The sequence below is a fragment of the Trichomycterus rosablanca genome, chromosome 7 (assembly GCF_030014385.1).
Source record: "Trichomycterus rosablanca isolate fTriRos1 chromosome 7, fTriRos1.hap1, whole genome shotgun sequence".
NCBI lineage: Eukaryota > Metazoa > Chordata > Actinopteri > Siluriformes > Trichomycteridae > Trichomycterus > Trichomycterus rosablanca.
Window position 1 is genome coordinate 30226114 of NC_085994.1, and position 21260 is coordinate 30247373.

Consider the following 21260-nt stretch of genomic DNA (forward strand, 5'->3'; position numbering starts at 1 on the left):
TATAAACCCTGTCGACCTGTCGGATGTCTGGCCAGCTTGACCCCTGTGCATTTTCGGGCCAGCGTATTCGCCCCACATGCCACCTGGGATTCCAGTTTGTGATAGGGCAGTGGTAGCTCAGTGGTTAAGGTACTGGACTAGTAATCAGAAGGTTGCCGATTCAAGCCCCACCAAGACCCTTAACCCCCAATTGCTAAAGAAAACGTGTTCAGTTATAATTGTAAGTCGCTTTGGATAAAAGCGTCTACCAAATGCCGCAAATGTAGTGTAAAAAAAGTGTAAAATACCTATGAATATAGTACATGAGCCCTGAATTGTTTTGCATGTTTCTCCACTGTACAAAAACATTGTTATTTTACTGAACAGAAGGAAGGTATACACACCAGCAGTTACACAATGCATACATGGTCCTGGAAAAGATGACTAAATATTATTTCAAATGATCGTTCAAAGGGTAATAAAAGGTTTAAACAAATTGTAACATCCTTCCCAGCATCCCCTTGAACACTGTTATCTCCATGTCAGCACTCCATGTGCATTCTATTTATCTTCGGTTTATGTTTCCCCTGCCTGGCCTACGATCTAATCTGCCTTTGTCGGTGATTAGCTCATTGTCATTCTCTACACCTGTTTCTCATTGTATCTGATGACTTTGTGTATATGTATCTCTGTTTGTTCTTTTTTCCCCCTGGCTAAGTATTGCATATGTATTTCAGTATGCATGCGAAGCGTATGCTAGTCGTGTTCTTGTTTCTCATCTTCAGGTTGTGTGTGTTTAGTATCATGTATTCGTGTTATTGTTATAATTCCAAGTCCTGTTATCCTGCCTTGTTTTTGTGTCTTGAATTTATTATCCCGTTCTCATTTTCTTGTTTGCATTAGGCGCTGAGCCAGCGTCACTACTGTATGGTCAGAAACATGTGGACACCCCTTTTATTTTTGTATTTTTTTAAGTTAAGCATAGTATAGTTGAAGTAAGCATTTGGAACACTGATTCAAAAAGTATAATTTAGTGTATCTAATGAATAGGCTATTCTGACAAAATACAATGTACATCAGGGGTGTCAAACTCATTTTCACCGAGGGCCAGATCTGCATTATGGTGGCCTTCAAAGGGCTGATTGTAACGTATCCTGCTGTGATTGCAGTCTGCCTTTAAGGTCGTGGACAATTTGTTGTCTTTCTTGAAGGCTACATTCTGTGTTTGGTGTCAAACTGCCAAATGTATACTGTATATTTATAATGTATTTCTACATTTATATTGTACTCCTTTACCACAGACACGGCCTCATAACACAAGAGTGGGAACTTGTTTACACTTTCCCATCTTTCATTAAATTACCTTCCTTCTGCTTCAATTTTCTCTTCTTGGACATTTTGAGATTCTTTGTAAATATTTCTCAATATCACTTGTTGGAAAACCGCTTCAGTTAAACGCTGATGTGGAAACACTGACATCTAGTGGTGGGATGTGGTCACTTTGCAGGTCACAAAATCGGCATGCATTGTGGGAGACAATCATATGTCTTTTAAGCTCTCGCCAGCCACATAAAATGACGTGGACCTTTGACAAATGTGATGTACATTAAACTTTATATCTGAAAGCCATAATGCTGACTGTTGTAACCCTCATGTTAATATTAATATGCATGTGATTACATCACTAGATTCACCTTAACAAAGACACTAGTGCCTTTTAACAAAAAGTTAAACAGTTTAAAGACATGTTAGATGAGTGAATTGGAGATACAAAATTGCCCATGACCGTGTTGCCTGTGACACTGACCTGTACTTTTTTAGGAAGGCAGTTCATAAGATTTTGGATAAGAGCATTTGTGAGGTCACGCACCGATGTTGGATAGAAAGACCTGGCTTGCATTCAGTGTTCTGATTAATCCCAAAAGTGGTCATTGGGTTTGTGGTCAGGGCTTTGTGCAGGCTACAGGCGTTTCTCAAAAACAAATTCATCAAATTCCTCAAACAGCAAGGACGTGTTCCCAAATTGTTGGCAAATATTGGTACATCCTTTATTTATTCATTTGATTATACAGTTAATGTGCTGTGCATCATATTTTTATGAAATTGCAGGCTCTACATCAGGCCCTATACCTAGCTAAATATGGTGTACTTATTGTTGTTTATTATGGTTTTGTTATATACAGTTTTTTGCATAACCAATTTATTTTCTACTACTGTATAGTATGAGTAATAAGATAATGTCAATCCTGAGGCAGTAGTTGTGTCCAACTGAATGTTGGTTGTGGTTTTACTTTCACTTCATCTATATGTGTAACATAACTTAGTGCATGTGGCTTGCATTATGACACAAATTGTATAGGCAAGAGTGTGTATGAAGAAGCTTTTAAAAGTCTGGACACCAACTGTAGAACCACAGCAAACGTGTGTGTGTGTGCATGTGTGTGTTAGTATTTGGGTCAGTCTCTCAGCTAGTGGAAAAACACATCTGATTCCATTTTAAACACTCTCATTAACCACATAGGAAATTTAAAACAACTCATTATCTCCATTCTCTACTCCCTCTCTCACAAGCGCCAGCATGTGCCTGAGCAGGCCAAAGTGTAAATCTATCTTATTTATTTTGGCACTGCCCTTGGGTAGCCAGTGACAGATTATATGCAAGAGTTCTAATAAATATATCTTTATTATCTTGTTCATCTCAGTCAGCATGGAAGTAGCAAAGCTTTCATAATGTTTACGATTCTTGCATTAATTTTAATGATGTGTCACAACTTTCATTTATTAGTAAAATGCAATAAAAAGAAGAATTTGTTAATTCTCTTAAATATTCATTAACTAACTACAGTAGAAAGAAAAGCTTTCCAATGCATCTGATCAGCTTAATTGTATTTTGTAAATATAAACAAATTTAGAATTTGCCATACAAACAGAAAAGTTGGGACTAAGGCTAATTAGAGAATGAAATCTAATACCCATGAGTTTGAGATGTCTTATTGGGATTTTGGAGAGATGCTGCCATCTTTCTTCAAGAAGTCAATGGTTATTTTAGCAAGGCAATACCAGGCCTCTTACAGCATGTGCTACAATAGTGTGGCTTTGTAGACACAGAGTGCATGTGCTTGAATGTCCTGCCTGCAGTCAAGATCTATTTCCTACTGATCCTACTGGTGACCACAGACTGTTAAGCAGCTGAAGTCTCTTATCAAGATGGAACAGAGAGAAATTCCACTTGCAAAACAGCAACAGTTAGTGTCCTCAGGTCGCAAACCATTTAAAAGTCTTGATGATAGTAAATCTGATAACACATTTCTAAAGACCTCTGTCCCAATTATTTTAGAGTGTGTTGTTGCAGGCATCTAATTCTAAATGTGGTCATTGAAGTTAATCAGTGAAAACACTGAAATGAGTTTTATCTACTGTGAGTTGATTTAAGATTGAAGATAGTTACCAAAGATTCTTCTTTTTATTGCATTTTAAAAATCCATGCAAGTGGTTTATTTACATTCTCATCACATAAACAGTTTCCTTCTCTGGAACCATGCTTTAATAAAAACTTTTTAAAAGATTTCGGGGTTCATTAATTTAAAATGAAATACACTGATCAGGCATAACATTATGACCACCTTTCTAATATTGTGTTGGTCCCCCTTTTGCTGCCAAAACAGCCCTGCAACTGTGATGCACTGTGTATTCTGACACTTTTATATCAGAACCAGCATTAACTTCTTAATCAACCAGCCTTCGATCCACACGTGCATCAATGAGCCTTGGCCGCCCATGACCCAGTCACCGGTTTACCACTGTTCCTTCCTTGGACCACTTTTGATAGATACTGACCACTGCAGACCGGGAACACTCCACAAGAGCTGCAGTTTTGGAGATGCTCTGACCCAGTCGTCCAGCCATCACAATTTGGCCCTTGTCAAACTCACTCAAAGCAGCATTTTTCCTGCTTCTAACACATCAACTTTGAGGATAAAATGTTCACTTGCTGCCTAATATATCCCACCCACTAACAGGTGCCGTGATGAAGAGATAATCAGTGTTATTCACTTCACCTGTCAGTGGTCATAATGTTATGTCTAGTCTGTGTAAATTGTCTACAAAAAGTAGAAACTGCTATTAATATTCCCCCTAGGAATGGATGAAGTTCTAAGGTCACACCAAAGACAGTGCTGCAAGAGGTTATAAACAGCCAGGGTAAGGGTAACAGCTGCAGAACACCATGTGGTTTTGTATTAATGGAAGGACACCACAGACCAAATATTTTTAGGCACAAGCTTTGGGAAAAGGGAGAAACCTGTGTTAGGCCATGTCACCAAACACCGCCTATCTTGGATACTCTCATCTTGGATTCAACATTTTTTAATGGGGAAGGTAGATATGTGAGACATCAAAAGGGTTGACAAAAAATTTTTGTAGCTTATGAGCTCTGGTCAGACACCTGTGTGTGTATTACTGTTTGCTATGTTAGTATAATTTTCTACCAGACCTGTACTATATGGATTTTAATTTTAGGCTGTATGTTTGCTGGTGGAAACACCAGGTGACAGTTACATAAGTCCACCCCAAGGTCTGTGCAGCTGTTCCAGTAGGTAATTGGAGGGTATCTGGGCACAACCACTGGTTGTTTTCTCTTTTTTCTTTCGTTTGGCTTTCTCTGTTGTCTCTTTTATTTAAACCTGAACATGGCATTCCATAAATGCTTTTCTAACGACTCAGCTTCTCACACCCCCAACTGTTTCCCCACTCCTTTTCTCCTGTGCCCCCATCCCAAAACAGCAAACTGCTTACAGCAAAAGCTCCTTTCTTTTTAGTTGTGGAGATTCTTTCAGCATTACAAGCTGGGCGTTGATTTATCATAACTTGCATTATGTAATTCAGTGTAGCCTGGGCTTTCTCTCAATATTACTCTCTGAGAACAGAGTTTGCCAAGTTTGTCTTAGTTTTTCCTTAATCATTTATGCACTGTTGCTAGAAGTCTTGAAATCTTGTCCCCGTTTGCCCCATTATCAGCTGCTTACTCCTGCTCTGGTGTTTATACATACACACAGGAGACTGTTTTTGATAAGCTCCAGTGATCATTCTAAAACCCACTTATGAAAACAGAGTCTTGGCAAAGTGTACAAAGCTTAATTCTGTGGTCTCTTCCCCCTGCAATGCTGCAGCTGGAGATGGCTTCCTGAAGAAAGAAAACAGCCGCTTAAAGCACCTTCATCCTGTTCCATTCATGAACTGAGATATGGGACTGTGTATGAGTAGAACTTTTCTCTCAGGACATCCCTCACCCTTTTTTCTCTGTATGGATTTGTTTGTACAGTTCTCAGTGCAGCGTGACGGTTAAACAGTGGTGTGGCGGATGGCTTTGTTTAAAACTAAATACGTGATATAATGTGTTTAGAAAATAACAATGACCAGAATGTCTTTCTAAGCTGTTGTGAGTCCCACTGAAAATCATTATTATTCATAGCAGTTGGCTATGAAACTGCATGAATTTGGCATTTTTCATAACTTTTCAATAGAGCTTCTATTAGCAAGTGTTCTCTTGTGTCTGTGATACTGAAAAGACACTAATCTCGAGAATTTGTTGTCATAAATTACTAAAATGTATGCCCAATTATTACATAAGCTGTATTTCGATGGCTACACAAATTGGAATACATCCCTTGGTAATTTGAATGTGTATTAACTTAGCACTTGTAGGATTCATTCACACTGTGTACACACAGTTGTACTACGCAACTAAAGAAAATATTTTAGCTAAGTAATAACACAACACATTTTTAGCAGTTGAGTGTCTAACCATAACTAACTTCAAGGTTCTGATTGCGGATGTTATATTTATTAAGCGTGTTAAATTTTTTTACCTGGAAACGTGTGTGCATGAGTTTCAACTTGAGCTAAAACAGTGGTCCCCAACCACCGGGCCGTGGGTCATTTATTACTGGGCCGCACAGAAAAAATAAATAATTAGCAATGAAAACACTACTTTGTACGGGTGTTATTGTCTCCATTCACCCCTAGGTGAGAGCAGTGTCTCGTTGCAGCAATAAAAAAGCTAATCTGTGAGTAGTACAGTTATTTTAAATCCCCCCCGCCCCTGCCGGTCTGTAAAATTATATTTTATATGAAACTGGTCCATGGTGCAAAAAAGTTTGGGGACCGCTGAGCTAAACCATTATTTTAAGCATATTCTTATATTGTAGCTACCTTGAATTTGCCTACTTCAAAAGCTGTGTTTATTTTTTCTTTCTGTTCTTTCTTTAATCATTTATTTTTAATCCAAACCACCCATGCCACAGAACTGCATCTGCCAGAGATATGTTTATCAGAGGGCTCTATTGACACTGGAACTTGGCAGCAGCTACATTGGTGTTGTATTGGAGTGTGTGGTTGTGTGTGTAATGTCTCTTTATAACAAGCTGTGTGTATTTATTGTTAGTTAATGTTCCTTTGACCAGAACACACACCCCTTATTTTTCTTTATTTTAAAAATATGCAAAAGTAAACCTAGAATATTGCCAGGGTATCCAGTTACACATACATTCAGATGTGCAATGATTTGGTGGAAGGTTTCGGACGTTTACATTTATTTATAAGCTTCATGTGTGGACATTGCTGCATGCTTCGTGTGATGTAGTTTTGGGTGGTTGCTTCATAAATGTGTGAATAACAGGGATGGAATTTAACAAAGAATATTACCATCTGCAAAAACATCAGCTACTTTACAGTACTATTAAATCTGCCAATTTGCTCATAGTTCTTATTTTATACTCATCACTTTTACTCTGCTACTGTTTTAATTCAGGTGTACCAATATATCTGCTTATTGTCATCCCAGTCTAATTTTTTGCCCGGCTCAGTGGGTAGCACTGTCGCCTCACAGCAAGAAGGTCCTGGGTTTGATCCCCAGGTGGGGCGGTCCGGGTCCTTTCTGTGTGGAGTTTGCATGTTCTCCCCATGTCTGCGTGGGTTTTCTCCGGGTGCTCCGGATTTCCTCCCACGGTCCAAAGACATGCAAGTGAGGTGAACTGGAGATACAATATTGTCCATGACTGTGTTCGATATAACCTTGTGAACTGATGAATCTTGTGTAATGAGTAACTACCGTTTCTGTCATGAATGTAAACAAAGAGACATTAAAATCCTAATAAAACAAACAAACAAACTAACGTTTTGCCACTGTAGTGTGTTTTACATATCCTCTAAAGCAGCAGTACTGTTATCTGGAATTCAAATCTGGCACTGGATTTTTGATTACTGGTAGTTCTAAGTGCATAACCACTTTGTCATCACACCTACTTCTTAGTTAAGAGAAGGACAAAGAAAAAAATCAGTATAATTGACTGATTTTTACATGCCTGCTCTTGGGAAGGCATTATCATCACAGACAAATTAGTCAAACTGTCAAAAGATAGCGTTCTTCTAACATAATGTGCAAAGTTATTGATAAAATGTTACTTTCCTGAGTGTTCTTTATAATTGAATAATCTTTTGTAAACTTTTTGAACCTATTCCTGACTGATCCCCTTCAACAATGACCCCTTTGATGCTTTGAAAGCTTTTTGCGGACCTTGTTTTTGCTGTAAGATGCAATTAAGTAAAGAATGTATGCCTATTAAAATGCTTCCAATGACTTACCAAATGACTTCTTAAACATGATGTTTTTATTGGATTGTTTTATCCAGCTACATATTCATCTCTTCAGTTTTTTAAATCAAGCAGGTGTTTTAAATTTGACACAATAATATCCCAAAAATAGTGACATTGCCATTTACAGAGAGCCAAGTAGGTTGTATTCTTACCTGACAATTGCACCCTCCAGCAAGAGCCCTTCAGGTCCACTCAGTGTTCTGCGGAAGTTTTACAAAGGTTCACAAAGGCTCTCTGTTACTCACTACAACTGCTGTATGGCTCTAGGATTCCCCTCAACGTCTCCCGTGCTCCGTCTGCTTTCTGTGTTAATCTCCTGCTGTTCCTCCTTGTGGTATGTGTCCTCAGTTTTGTGGCTTGAGGTCCCTGCTTCCAAGCCTTTAATAAATCACCTTTGTCTGTCAGGAGATGAAACGGCTGTGAAAGGCAGCAGACCCACCAGCACGAGCCTCCTAAAGACTATGTAATTTATGTCAAACAAACAAGTTCTTGGATGGAACAAAAATATTGGCTGGAAGCTCCCTGCATGCAGTTCCCTTGAACACGATAAGTCCTTGTTTTGTAAATATATCCTGTAATACAGCAAGTACAACCCAAGGCTGTCAGATTAAAGTAATCTAAAAAAAGAAAATGAACGTGGAAGGATTATAGTCTTTAAGATAAAATACTCCAGACCTCCATAAGTTCCAGTGTACTTAGTGGAAGACTGAGTGTCCACCAGGGTTAGCCGGCTGGACTGTGTGTCACCATCACTTTTGCTATTCTAGTCTAAACACTCTCTGTCCAACTACATCACTCTCCTAAATGATGAAAGCTGTTGTGCCTCAACAAGCAGTAAATGTTGGAGATCCCGCCCCTTAGTTCTTTCCCTGCCCCTTGGCACAGAAGCATCTACTGGCAAATTACAAATCCTTCATTCCACTTATCTGTCTCTTGTCTCTCTCTTTTTTTAAACTCTCGCACACACAGCACAACACAGAACAACATATTTCTGTACAGTTGTCTCATTAGTGATGTGTTGAACAAAATTCAAATTATCACTGCAATCACTTTAGAACTAGATATTAATATGAACATATTTTTGTAGCATCAGCTAAACAAATATTTAGTATTTATTTGTGAAAAATGCATTTTAAGGCCTGCAAATTCTAAAATTGTTTGCATAATATAGTAGTTTAGTTGTGCTAGCCAAACAAATCTGGATTATATTATTCTGTCTCATAACATGCAAAGTGAATGAGACAGAGCCCAGCTGGCACAAGGTTGTTGCTGTGAGTCAGTCAGTGTTTTCTCTCTTGGCTTGAACACTTAGCCAAGGATATTATATTATATTGTAGCATTCATAATTAAACTTCTGATCTTTCTAAATGTATGTCCAATGTACCTGTCCCCAGTGCATTGTTTTGCATGATATCCAGTGTATTTTAATAAGTTTATCATGGTCATGGTCATTTTGGGTCTGATTCATTGAGTAAAAGGCAGAAAACACCCTGGACAGGTTGTCAATCACAGGACAGACACATGTACAAACATGCACACTTACTGCATGTCTTTGGACTTGTGGAAGGAAACCAGAGCACCCGAAGGAACCCACATGGACACAGGGAGCACATGCAAACACACAAAGGACCCTGACAATCTGGCTGGGGAATCAAACCCACACCATTCTTGTGAGGTGACCGTGCTTAACCTCTGAATTATAATACAGTAGACCCTTGAGTTACGAACGGTTTACCATACGAACATTTTGGGTTACGAACGATCTATTTCAACTTAACGTACAAACGAATTTCGGATTACGAACCGAAATTCGTGAAACACGTGACGTCACGAACAAGTTGACTCCGAACGTCTCTCTCTCTCTATATATATAGAGCGAACATTCGGACAGTGGACGGTGTTTTTTCTGTGTTTTCTTTATATTTTGTAAAATTTTATATTAAAATGGCCTCAAAGAATGTGCAGAGAAAGCGCAGTGGCGAGAAAATGTTGTATAATTACTCCTGCCAGTAGCTGTCACTGTGTATCAGACAGAGGGGACAGTGAGTGAGAGAGAAGAAGGAAGTTGCTGAGTAAAGTATTCTTTCTTTCATGCAATGACAAAATACAACACTATTGAAACAAAGAAGGAAATAATAGAGAAATTTGAGAGTTATTGTTGTTTCTGGTAGAAACATTTTATAAAAAAAGAAGGAATTTTTTTATGGTGTATGGTACAGCACATGTACTGAACCGAAATGTGATGTGTTTTATGTACAGTATTACTGTGTATTGATGTTTATTATTGTTTACAACAGTAATGTTTATTCTATAAGTTAAGATTTAAGGGAAATATACTTGTATTTATAACAAAAAAGACCATTTAAGACATTAGAAAGGTTAGGTAAGGGGGGGAAGCTGGGGTCAGAGCGCAGGGTCAGCCATCGTATGGCGCCCCTGGAGCAGAGAGGCTTAAGGGCTTTGCTCAAAAGCCCAACAGTGGCTGCATGGCAGAGCTGGAAATCGAACTCTCAGCCTTTCAGTGGATAGCCTGAAGCTTTACCCACTAGTCTACTACTGTCCGTAATATGTGTATTTAATGTGTGAATCAGCTGTTTTTAATGACAGGAATAAATAGCCAATTCTTTGTGAGGTCCACCAGTGTGGTAGAAACTGTTCACAGAACAAAATGACACGGTGATTATCTATGATGAGGCTATTTTTTAAAATAGTTTAATGTAAGTCTTTAGCCCTAAGACAAATGTAATGTCTCTTAAATTAAATGAGTTAGTGAAATGATAATGCAATTAATGTGACAATAAGACTTCTTAACACATGCTACTCAACAATGATTGAATCAAAGCTACTTTTGTTGGCAACAAACTGATATTGTTGAAGATAACTGGAGGAACCCATATTTGTTTCACAAATGTCTTTTAGGGACACTCAGGCTATTCATTTATTAATCACCACATTTCTAAGTCAACCTGATTAGCCATTGTTTACCTAAATCAGGCACCCTTTGTGACAGTGTTTACCAGCTCCTCTGTGTGCAAACCTGCTTTTCTTTGAAATAATGACACGCTGGCTTTCTCCCTGGTTTTCACCCTGGTTTTCCGCCAGCTGTAGATGCTGGTAATCTTTATCTCTTCATGGGAACCTGGCCGGGGTTGCTGCGCTTTTGGGCTTCATGATGAAACTGCCCTGGGAGAGCGTATTGCCCCAGAAGAAGCATGACTTCCCCTTTCTGGATTATACACTAACGATGGACACATGCTGAACACAGATTGTGCTAGTTGGTTGGGTGGGGTGCTGACTAAGTTACTGCTTTTTCTGGCTGTGGGTTTGGTTTGGTTTGGTTTGGTTGTTGCAGGCAGGCAGGCGGAGCAGCTTTCTACGTATATTGTAACAATGAGTTTTCAGTTTTCTTAGTTGCGGGTTGTGAAAGTTTGTGGTTTTTTTCTGTTATTTTGGCCACCTTACTTATTTCTTCAGTGTCCCCTTTTGTTTGTGGCCTTTTAACCACAGTATTGTTCTGCCTTGGTTAAGCATCCTGCACTTGGGTTCATTTTCATTTTGTGCATTTTGTGCTTTTAAATGGGTTCATTGTCATATTTGAAGATCCTACTACTGTCACATTGGAAGATCGCTTTCCTGGGAAAGGATGGCACTAGAATGCACTATGGGAAGAAAGCAAGCTGGCAGTATTTGTTGCAATGCTTCCAATTCAGTGTTCTGCTGGGAAACATTGGGTTATGACATTCATGTGGACTTTTTAAACACTTGGCACCTTTTTTTAACAAATGATACCTTCTTAAACATTGTTGCAGACCCCTTACATCCCAAGCTCTTGAAGTTTGCACCCAACACCACTATCACTGGGCTCATCTCTGATGGGGATAAGTCTGCTTACATGCAGGAGACTGACCATTTGGTGTCATGGTGTGAAAGAACAACGTGGAGTTTAACATCCTAAAGACAGTTAAGATGGTTGTGGATTTTAGAAAGGATCCAGCCCCACTTTCCCCAATCACTCTTTGTGGCTCTTTAGTTAACACTGTCGAATCTTTCAGCTTTCTGGGCACCATCACACAGAAGCTCAAATGGGAACAGAACATCAGTTCCTCCGTCATCATCTGGTAACCTGCTTCTACTGCAAAGGACGAGGGCAGATTAGAGTGCATCATCAGCTCTGCTGAGTAGAACCTCCAAATTTTCCAGAGCTCAATCTAATTGGACATCTGTTGAACAAGTTCAGTCCATAGAGGCCCTACCTTAAAGCTTATAGGACTTAAGGGATCTGCAGTTTATGTGGCATGATTGGGACCACTGAAGGTCAGTAACGCTCTAATCTGACCACATTTTTCAGTAACGAGTAATCTAACGCGTTACTATTTCCAATCCAGTAATCAGATTAAAGTTACTTATCCAAGTTACTGTGCGTTACTATTTTTGTTATTTTCCTTAGTAAAAAGATATATTTTTGCTTTCTTCTTTCGTCTCGGGGAGTGACGTCTGTCCTATGCGACAACTAAGTCACGGGCTGCGTCCGGAATCGCATACTTACAGAGTCTGTACTAGATTGGAGGAAGTATGCACTACTCGGCTGGTAAAGAAGTACATCTTACCAACGTCAAGTGATGACGTGAGGACGTGATGACGTAATATCACCATAGTTACAGACTCATTACAAACCCCACTCGCCAAAATTTAGGATATTTATCGTCTTTTTGTTATTTATTTGTCTTTAAAAAAAATTATTTCATTTATCTTACTTACACTTGTGAACAGAGGACTCCGTTTTCCGCTATCTTTCTTGTTTCTTATTCCGCTTCAATCGCCTACGCAGCTCCAGTTGCATTATGGGATACATTAGCGGACCGCATTATATAACTAATAAAGTAACTTGTAATCTAACTTAGTTACTTTTAAAATCAAGTAATTCATAAAGTAACTAAGTTACTTTTTAAAGGAGTAATCAGTAATCAGTAATCAGATTACTTTTTCAAGGTAACTATGCCATCACTGATTGGGACCTACACAATATTAGATATTATTAGAGGGTGTTTTAATGTGATGACTGATTAAATACAAGCAAACATGAATACATACATGACACCTATTTATTTTCAAATAAGCATCTAAAAAAAGATCCCTATTAATTATTTGTTTTGAGATTGAGTTAGTGATATTAATAAAATTATATAAAAGTTGTTATGCACTCACTGAGCACTTAATTAGATAGTTTTCCAGTATGTACATTGTACTGTAATTGATTATTTTATGAGCTACAACTATCGTACAGATGAACTTTGTGGGTATACAATAACTGTCTGTAACCCATCTGTTGCTTCATACACTTTGTACGCCCATAGTACCCTATTGGTCAATCAGAATGAACACCTTTAGAACCTAAATTGACCAGGTGATGTTTGGTTAGGACTAGGGATGTAACAAGGCATTGTGATTTGGCTAAAAATGTGTACAATTTTTAAATGACAGGGCGTGATATAATTTTACTTTTTCAGTGTCAGATATTGACATTTTTGGCAATTAGCAGACACTTTTATCCAATGCAACTTTTAGTATTTTGACAGTATTCAATATGAGCAATTGAGGGTTAAGATCCTTGCTTAAGGGCCCAACAGCAACAACCTGGCAGAGGTGGGGCTTGAACCAATGACCTTTTGATTACTAGTTCAGTACCTTAACCACTAGGCTACATCTGCCAGAGACAGGACAAATAATTTTGAAATAAAGGATGCACCGACCAGCTTCATGTCAGCAGTGTGGCAACATTTCACCTTTCTTATGTATACAAATAAAAATGGTAAGAAAATCACAGACAACACAAAACCAGTGAGCAAATATTATTAGAGGCTTGTGAGCTACACAAATAGCACACTTACCATGTTACAGCATGTCAGTTGGCACCATAGTAAACTCAATTAGCCATCGCCTGAGAGAAAATTGCCAAACCATGCTGTCAAGCAGATTTGCATTCCACTCACCCCAACCAAGGCAAGGCAAGGGCCAAAGAGATTTTGAGGTGAATTGGTGTTTTCATGGCAAAAGTTATGAGCCCATCTTCTGCTGTTAAAAATGAAGTATTTCAGCTGTTGGTCAATACACCGGAGCCAAAACCCCATCCCATCATGCCCACACTTCAGCCAGATGGTGATGTCAAAGCTTTAATGGAAGATCAAAGCAAAAGGGGTTCTGGCTCTAAGAGGGGCAAAAAACATCACATAATTTCATATCAGATATCATGTACATTTCAGACTGCACAATGCAAGTTTTTGTTTATTTGATTTTAATTTCTTTTTATTTGATTATTTTAAGGTGGCATTAGTTTTAAAAATAAGATTTTTCTAATAATTTTAATATTATTATTACGAAATTTAATATTTTTTCAGTTATTTTAAGGTGGCATTAGTTTTAAAAATACAGTTATCATAATAATTTTAATATTATTATTATTATTAAGATTTTTATAGTTTTTTTAGTCATTTTAAGGTGACATTAGTTTTAAAAATAAATTTTTTATAATTATTTAAATATTGTTATTATTACAATTTTTTTCAGTTATTTTAGGTGGCATTAGTTTTAAAAATAAAATTTTTATAATGCTTTTAATATTATTATTATTATTATTATTACGATTTTTTATATTTTTTCAGTTATTTTAAGGTGGCATAAGTTTTAAAAATACAATTTTTTATAATAATTGTAATATTATTATTATTATTACGATTTGTAATTTTTTTTCAGTTATTTTAAGGTGGCATTAGTTTTAAAAATAAATTTTTTTAATAATAATTTTAACACTGAAGTCTTTGAAGATCCCAACAACACCTCTGTACCTGGTACACTTTAGCACAACTCACACTACCATGGTATATACGAGGCCCTATAGTAGTCCCTTTCTATTGGTTACTTGGGTACAGGGGGTGTACTGAGCCAAAAATGGGCTATAGTCAGTAATTGTATACCCACAACATTCATCTGTATGGTAGGTGTTACTTATAAAATTATTAATGAATGTACATACCTGCTAGGTGTAGCTAATATAGTGCTAATTAAGTGTATGTTTACATATTATGTGTATTCTAGTCCTTACAGAAAATTGGCAATCGAAGTAGCAGGGCTCATAAATTCAGCAAAAGTTTGCCACTGTTATTAAACTTTTCCAAAACAGGAAGTGACTTTTATGGTATTTGTAAGGTACTGGAGGTAATACTATTCTCCCCAGAGCAGGTCCACTCATAAAAAGATGTAATGCTGTAGGTGTTTCTCAAGCAGATGCTGAATGGAAACAGTGACTGCAGTAGTGGTGAAAGCTCAACTGTGGTTTACTATTAAGCATAAATAAAGCTGTGGTCTGACTTAGTACAGATTATTGATAGACCAGACAAAGCCACAGCGTGTAACTTTAAAGAAACTTCATTTTTGGTCTCTGATGAACTACAGATAGGCTTGTGATGGTTCCAAAGCATGGTTGCTAAATAAAGAGGACAGTTTATTACAACACTGGGGGGGAACAAGTTTGGGATAAAAGTTGAAAAATATATGGTTTAAACCTTAAAGGTTGATAGAACAAGTAATTTTCAGTCCTGATTACAAAATCTCAGGAAACTAGGGTTATGATTTGTAGGGTTTCAGGCTGGAGCAGTTGTTTAAAGAGTAAGAGCCAGAATGGGATAAAAAGATATTCCAAAGATACAGAGAAATGAAATGAAATTCTAATAACAGCAATTTTCAGTGTCGTATGCTGAATTCTCACTTCTCTTTACATTACTTTATCATGGTTACCTCTGTGGGTGAGCATTTAGCTTATAGTTTGTAAAGGCACACGCACATTATATGTTAAAACATACTTACATTTACATATTCATCACTTAGCAGACGCTTTTATCTAAAGCGACTTAGTGTACAGTCTAAGCAAGGGCGAGGGTTAAGGGCCTTGCTCAAGTGCCCAACGGTGACAACCTGGCAGTGGTGGGGTTTGAAACAGCGATCTTCCGATTACTAGTCCAGTACCTTAACTGCAAGGCTACAACTGCCCAACATATTTACATATATACATATAACAGGCACATTATACTGTATGTATATCTGTTATATCTTATGTATGTATTTATAAGAAAAATACTTACATTCCTATCAACTGATTGCAATTACATGGGGTTGGAATGTGCCTGTGATAATAATAATAATAATAATAATAATAATAATAATAATAACTTTATAGTACAAAAGGATACTACGATCTTTAATGGGTAAGAGGAGTGGAACAAAAGTAAAATAACAAAGCTAACTGATGTGCATAGATTAATTGAATGTTGCCAAATATTAAAGATACCATTCTGAGGCTTTATTTTATTTATTTATTTTTAATTTTCTATTTTTCCCACTTTTTTCCCCCCAATATTCTCCCCAATTTTCTCCCCTAATCTAGTCGTGTCCAATTACCCTGAATGCGTCCTCTATACTGATTCGACCCTTCACCGCTGACTGAGGACGCCTCTCAACTGACATACGCCCCCTCCAATGTTATTTTATTTTGTACAGTCAGTACAGACTGCATTTTACACCTGCACGAGTCGAGTTCATACACCGACGGGCACTGTGTATGGAGTGCCACACCCCCATCAGCATTATTCCTTAGCCCTGTGCAGGCGCCATCAGTCATGAGGACCTATGATCCGACTTTTTTACCCCTAACCCCATGAACAACAGCCAATCGTTGTTCATGCAGCCGACCAAGCCCAGTCGGAAGGCAGAGCTGATACTCGATACGATGTATTCGAAACCCCAGCAAAGTACTTTTTACCGCTGCGCCACCGAGCATAAAATTGTCCTATGCATAAAAGTTTATTTATTAATACCCAATACTGTCAAAACACATGTACTATATCTTTTGGATTTAAATCAACCACAGCATCCAAGATATTTTGCATTCTAATTGTTTATATTTAGGTTTTATTAACGTGTCAATCAAAATGAATGGGATTTAAGGCCTAAAATTATGGTAATTATAAAGTTGTAAGGTAAATTCTTGCTAAAACTTGCTTGGCAGTGCTGAAATCATTGCCAGTACATACTTCTATTAGAATGTAAACTGACCTCAGATGGAAAAAGTATCCTTTTACCTGAACCCTGATCTCTTGTGGTTGCCTGATCATGAATGAGGCTGCAGGCACATTTCTCAGGTTTTCCGTTCATGGAAAAGTAAACACCTTCTTTATTCTTTTTTGATACCAGGATTTATTAGTAATACATTGTTGCTTTTAGTGAGGGTTGCTTTCTTTTCTTGCAGCATTGTGCGTTTGTGTGTGTGTGTGAGCACAGTATACTCTGATTGCTAAGTAGGACATTGTGCTTTGTCTTTTTTTATGTTGTGTTTGTTGCTCCTGGCAACACCAAGAAGGCACCTGGTGTAAACAGTACTGTCCAGTAATCTTCCTTTATTTTCTGAACTATTGCCTTTAATGTTTCCCCCAAGTGCTGGTTATGTTTCATGCAGTAGTTAGCCACGCTGCCGTATTTTCTGCCACAGATGATTGGTTTCCTGAGAGCATAGCTTTTTACTGGCGACACACGCCTGTTAAATGAAAAAGTCTGATTGGAGCCAAACAACAGAAGGAAAAAGCTGTGACATCATTCAAGCTGGGAGGTAAAGTGTTGCTGAATAGTTTGAGCTACTTTTATCGGGTGTGACAGCTTTATTTAGACTCATGTACAACCCAAATCAGAAAAAGTTGGGACGGCATGGAAAATGCAAATAATAAAAAAACACAGAGGTTCTTACATTTACTTTGACTTTTATTTGATTGCAGACAGGATGAACCTGAGATATTTTACATTTTATCTGCTCAACTTCATTTTATTTATTAATAAACTTCCATTCCTGCATTTCAGACCTGCAACACATTCCAAAAAATTGGGACGGTAAAGCATTTACCACTTTGTAATGTTGCCATTTCTTTTCACCACACTTAAAAGACGTTTTGGCACCGAGGATACCAAGTGATTTAGTGTTTCAGCTTTTATTTTGTCTAATTATTCCTGCAAACACGTCTTAAGATGTGCAACAGTACAGGGTCGTCGTTGTCACATTTTTCCTTTCAAAATTCTCCATTGGGGACAGGTCAGGACTGCAGGCAGGCCAGTCCAGTACCCGTACCCTCTTCTTCTGCAGCCATGCCTCTCTAATGTGTACAGCATGTGGTTTTGCATTGTCTTGTTGAAAAATGCATGGACGTCTTGAAGGAAGCATATGTTGCTCTAAGATCTCAATGTACTTTTCTACATTAATGCTGCATCACAGAAGTGTAAATGACCTTTGCCAAGGGCACTGACACAAACCCATACCATGACAGACCCTGGCTTTTAGACTTGTTGCTGATAACAGTCTGGATGGTCCTTCTCGTCTTTGGTCCGGAGACCTGGAATGCTGATTCATCTGACCACAATACACGTTTCCACTGTGTGATGGTCCATCCTAGATGCCTCCAAGCCCAACGAAGTCGACGCCGCTTATGGACATGGTTAACATAAGGCTTCTTTTTTGCACAGTAAAGTTTTAAGTGGCATTTGTATGTGTAACTCTGTATTATAGTGCTTAACAAAGGTTTGCCAAAGTAATCCCTCACCCATGTGGTAATATCAGCTACTGTTGAGTGGCGGTTCTTGATGCAGTGCCGTCTGAGGGATCGAAGATCAGGGGCATTCAGCTTAAGCTTGCACCCTTGGTCTTTAAGTACTGAAATTCCTTCTGATTCCTTGAATCGTTTAATGATATTATGCACTGTAGAGGGAGAAATATGCAAATGCCTTCCAATCCTTCTTTGAGGTACATTGTTTTTAAACATTTCAATAATTTTCTCACACTTTTGTACCAAACCATGATTACAATCACCTGTTGACATCACCTGTTTGGAATCACATAATTATTTAGTTTTTTTCATCTCATTACTAGCCCTAAATTGCCCCTGTCGAATTGTGTTGCAGACCTGAAATGCAGGAATGGATGTTTATTAACAAATGAAATGAAGTTGAGCAGATGAAACATGAAATATCTCAGTTTCATCCTGTCTGCAATCAGATAAAGTCAAAGTAAATGGAAGAAACACTGCATTTTTATTTTATTTGCATTTTCCATACAGTCCCAACTCATGACGTTTTATGCATCTGCTATATATATTGTAGAGGATCACATACCCAAAAGTCTAATCTGAAAACCAATTGCTGCCATAGAGCTCTCTACTTCTCTGTGAGCTTCTCTGCACTTCAATGCCTGCCAAAGCTCAAACTCAAAAGTTAATACAATAAAACTTTAAGATTGTGAAGATCAGTTTCATTACTTTTGAAGATAAAATTTTCCCTACTCCAGAATCCAAAGACAATATACCATACACCACTCTAGACCATGCTTGGCACTACTTTTAGCATAAAGCTAAGATAAATACTTTTCTTATTTTGTGCATATTTCTTTCCCTTTCCAACACCACCCTTATTGGATATGTTAGAAATACTCTTATTTGCTGTTTAACACCGGATTTAAGATGACCAAGTGACATCCTGTGCAGGAACAAAGGATGCAACCCAAGGCAACGGCCCTGAGGTAAATGAGCTGGCGTCAGGAACAGGCTGAGGGCCTAGGCACACTACACTCCCCTGCCAAGCATCCTGCTAGCCAACATCCAGTCTCTGAAGAGCAACTGAAAGACCTTATGGTCAGGGTTAAGTTTAAGGGGGGCATTTAGGTCTACAACCTCCTCTGCTTTTCCAAGACATGGCTAATCCCTGAGGTACCGGACCACGCTATCTGGCCGGCCGAGCCTCCTCAGTCTACCACATATACAGAACTGTGAATTTAGGGAAGTTAAGAGGAGCTGGAGTAAGTCTGATTGTGAGCATGAGCTGGTGCAATAGAACAAGTGTTGCTCTTCTCACAATTCCGTCTACCCTACCTAAAGCTTTTGACCATCAAATGTTGCCCTTTCCGCCTTCCTCAGGAATTTGACTTTGGTCATAAATCAGTGCCACTTAAATTCCACCCTAGGCAGACACAAACGCTGCTTAATATAACTGCATGAGGCTCTTGGCCAACACCAAACTCAACACCAGGATGCTACACACATAGTAGTGGGGGACTGTAGCAGTGCCAACCTTAAGCCTATAATGCCTAATTTACACTTAATTATTGTTATTTTCAAAAATAGCTATAAGGCGTTGTCTCATACACTGTTTGCGAACGCAGACCAAGGCTGAAATGAGAAGCTCCAGTTCAGAGGGAGGGAGGTCACAGACCAGTAAGAGGCTGCTTAGCAGGACGTCCTTGTTTAGGTACATCATCAATGACAGCAACATGTTTATGGATGCAGTGAGATCTGTTGAGAAGCTGGTGGACAATACAGTCCACATAACCCACATCAGAATGTTTGCCGACCAGAAGTCATGGGTGAAAAAATTTGTACATGACACTGACATCTCGCACCTATGCCTATATCTCCTGGATCATGAAGGGGTACAAGGCTGCATCATCTGGCATACACAGAGCACTAAGGAAGGTGAAACAGCACTACAGAAGGAAACTAGCATAGCAGTTTCATTTGTGGCAGGGACTGAGAACAATGACATACTATAAATAACTTTCCACCAGTATAAGGATTGCTGGCGGATGAGCTGAACACTGCAGTGAAGGCGCTATTAGTGCTGATGGCAGTATGAATGCAGAACTTGTCAGTTTAGAGAGCGCCTTCACAATCATTGAGCATGACTTGACGGGGGAGTGAACATAAGTAAGACAACAGGACTAGATGGAATCATGTGCTTACCAATTAGCACCAGTGGCTACTATCATTTTCAGCCGATCCCTGCCACAGTCTGTAAATCCTGCATGCTTTGAACTGCGAGTATTTGTTTCTGTCCCGAACAAACATCAGCTCTCCTGCCTTAATAATTATTTTCAAGTTACCTTAATCTAAGTTGTGATTAAATTTTTTAAAAGGCTGGTCAGAGATATCAACTCTTCATCACCTTAAACTCTGGATCAATTACAGTTTGCATACCGACCCAAGCACTCAACAGATCATGTTATCACACTTGTGTACACAGTTCTGGCTCATCTGGAGGGAAAATTACGTTCAGTTCAACATTTAACACTATAATTCCCTTCATACTCACCACCAAGCTAAATGATTTAGGACTAAACCCACGCCTCTCCATCCTTGTGCCAGTGGATCTCCAACTGTGTCAGGCAGATTACATGTAGTACGGGTGGCCAGACATGTCTCGTGCCCTCATTCCCAGCACTGGAGCTCCACAGGGCTGGGTCTTGAGCCCTGTTCTATACTCTTTGTACACTTATGACTGTATGGCCACTTTCAGCTCCACCACCATTGTCAACTTTGCTGACAATCCAATTGTGGTAGGCCTGATCTATGAGAATGATGTGGAAAAGAAAATATTGTTATTGTGTATTGTTAAGGTGGCAGTAATTGTCTATTGAGATTACATGTTGTGTGCTTTATTTGTATGCAGTTGATAGCAATCTGGCCAAAATAGCACATCTTGCTAGTTTCAAACAGTGCCCTATTTTATTGTAAAAAAAAATGTATAGTTCATACATACTGTATATGACC

General features: G+C 38.5%; 2 protein-coding genes across 3 annotated transcripts in view; one reads left to right on the forward strand and one right to left on the reverse strand.

Annotated features, from left to right (window-relative positions):
* angptl2b (angiopoietin-like 2b) overlaps positions 1 to 8392 on the reverse strand; it is a 42776-nt gene extending 34384 nt beyond the window's left edge. For both annotated transcript variants that reach the window (XM_062999209.1, XM_062999210.1), the window contains exon 1: positions 7785 to 8392. The gene's annotated coding sequence lies outside the window, so the exon portion shown is untranslated. The remainder of the gene's footprint in view (positions 1 to 7784) is intronic.
* Positions 1 to 21260, forward strand: part of ralgps1 (Ral GEF with PH domain and SH3 binding motif 1) — a 189650-nt gene that overhangs the window by 94236 nt on the left and 74154 nt on the right. The gene's annotated exons all lie outside the window — the stretch shown is intronic.